This window comes from Silene latifolia, chromosome 6 (assembly GCF_048544455.1).
Source record: "Silene latifolia isolate original U9 population chromosome 6, ASM4854445v1, whole genome shotgun sequence".
NCBI lineage: Eukaryota > Viridiplantae > Streptophyta > Magnoliopsida > Caryophyllales > Caryophyllaceae > Silene > Silene latifolia.
This window is the reverse complement of record NC_133531.1, coordinates 74,436,817-74,439,196: the sequence shown is the minus strand read 5'-3', so window position 1 is coordinate 74,439,196 and position 2,380 is coordinate 74,436,817. Positions and strand designations below refer to the sequence as shown.

At 32.7% G+C, this 2,380-nt stretch overlaps 1 non-coding gene across 1 annotated transcript; it reads left to right on the top strand.

The window, feature by feature from the left end:
• Positions 1–995: 995 nt before the first annotated feature.
• Positions 996–1,067, top strand: TRNAQ-UUG (transfer RNA glutamine (anticodon UUG)). The gene has a single exon. It is a non-coding gene; the product is annotated as a tRNA-Gln (tRNA).
• Positions 1,068–2,380: the final 1,313 nt, after the last annotated feature.

Below are 2,380 nucleotides of genomic sequence, written 5' to 3'. Positions count from 1 at the left end.
AGGAACACCCAAAAACATAAATACTCACAACACAATTACTAAAAGTATTTTGCTAAATCCAAATTATGAGAATCAACCCCATAACGATTTTCTGTATAAATTCATGTTTCCTTTAAACCTTCAAGCTAAAGATGTATGAGTGAATTAACTCTCCGGTGCTAAAATGGAGAGTAAGATCAGTCAAATCTCAAAGAAGGTAGAAAAAGAATCATGAAAATAGACCGATGAAGAAATTTCAAAAAGAAAAGATGGCAAACCAGATGAAGGAGAAAGGAAGAAGAAAATTCAATCTCATTTTATTTTCTAGGTTTTTTTTTTTGCTTTAGAGCATTCTCTCTCTAAAATTTAGAGAAAAAGTTTCTAATAAAAAAAAAAGTTTTGGGATTAACTACGTTATTAGACCATATTATTAACATCTACTCCCCCCATTTTTCTGTTTTTCTTCCAACTTTATTAAAATACTACTCACATATATTAAAAGAAAATGAGAAGAAAACGGAGGAAGTATATAATTTATAATTTTATCACTTCTACCAAAGTTGATTGGTATGTAGCAATATCTCTCATTTCTTAAGTAATGAATTGTTTACTTTTACTCCTACGAATGAAAAAATCAAATTTAGAAAATTTATCAATTAAAATATTAAATTGCTTTCAATAGCGTAAAGAAGATTGACCCGAACCAACTCTGTACGTTAAAGTAGACGTACCCCTCGTGTGAATGGCCTACCAATCCAATGTAAATTTTATTCCAAAGTTTTTCACCTATGTGTATATGTACTAATTCCACGGGTGTCAATATTTTAGTCCCACAAACAAGTAAAGCCACGAACTTCTCTGCCAATTGACAACGACATGTGGTAAATCATAACGGACCAAATCGCTGTTTATTTCCCTCAACCTCGACTTACGTGTTTTTTCACTCTTTTTGTGAAATCTCCAATTTAAATAAAATTAATTTATCTATAATGCACCTGAAAAAGGGAAACAACAAGGGTTCTATGGTGTAGTGGTTAGCACTCTGGACTTTGAATCCAGCGACCTGGGTTCGACTCCCGGTAGGACCTTTTTTATTCATATTTATGACGATTCATTCACTTTTCCCGATTAAGTCGTTTTTTAACAGAGTTGAAGTAATTGAAGCAAAGGTGCCAGTTAGTTAGATGAGACGTGTCTCAAGGTTCCCAAACAAGGAAATGTCAGGCATAGAGCAACCTGATACTGTTAGTCTGTAACACCTATTTAATTCTATTGCATTCCCCCCTTCTTTTCCTGCTATCTTTACCTTTTCTAGCCAATTTTATACATTGCCCTGTCTTCTTCATCTATTCTTTTGCTTTTTCTGCTTCTCTTCATTTATTGCTGACTCTTCATTTCTATCAAAATTATTTTAAATCTAGTGAAAAATTATTTATCACCTTCCACTTTCTTGCAGTATTTTAGGAGTGAAAATATGGAACTTTTTTTTTTCTAAATTGTCTCGGAAATTTAAAAAATTATCGAAATAGAGTTACTTTGACACTATTTAACAAAAATAGGTCCGTAAGAAATCGGTTTATCGAAAGACGGGCCTTACACAAAGTCGTTGAGCGGCTCAACAACTTATTCACATACGTAATCATTATGGTCAGGCAGAGAGTTATCCTTCAAGGCCTGGGTTCAAAACCCCTATGACGACATTTTTTCCCCGAATTGTGTACCAATATAGAAAATATTTATATTTATATATTATATTTGAAAATATAGTTAAAAAAATTATTTTTTTAATATTTAAAAATACAAACACAATTAAAAATACAAACCCCTATTTGTTCTTCTCTCCTTTATTACACTTTTTTTACCAACCACTTGGTTTACTTTTAAGGTATTCCAGATCCTTAATTCTATTTCGGTTTTCAAAATCGTTTTAATCTTTTCTCTCGATTTAAATTTTAAGTTTTTATAAAAGAAATCCGGAATTCGATTTTAAAACCTGTAAGTTTACCTTGACTTCGCATTACATTTTCGCTCTCCCTTTTGGTTTTCATTTTCCCTTTTCTATTCGCATTTTGAGGTGTGCGTTCACCCATGGACGGTTCTAAAGGATGATTCATGTCAACCGACCACAAATCATTTTGGGATTAAAGCTCTGTTGTTGTTGTTGTTGTTGTTGTTGTTGTTGTTGTTGTTGTTGTTGTTGTTGTTGTTGTTGTTGTTGTTGTTCTTGTTCTTGTTCTTGTTGTGAAGAATACAAACACAATTAAAAAGTCAATTTTATACTCCTCCGATTCTGAATAACTCTCCATATTTCTCATTCCGTCTATTCACAATACCTTCCCTTAAACCTGGCAAAATGGGTCAATGGGTCGGATTCGGGTCGGGCCAATTCGGTCAGGTTAGT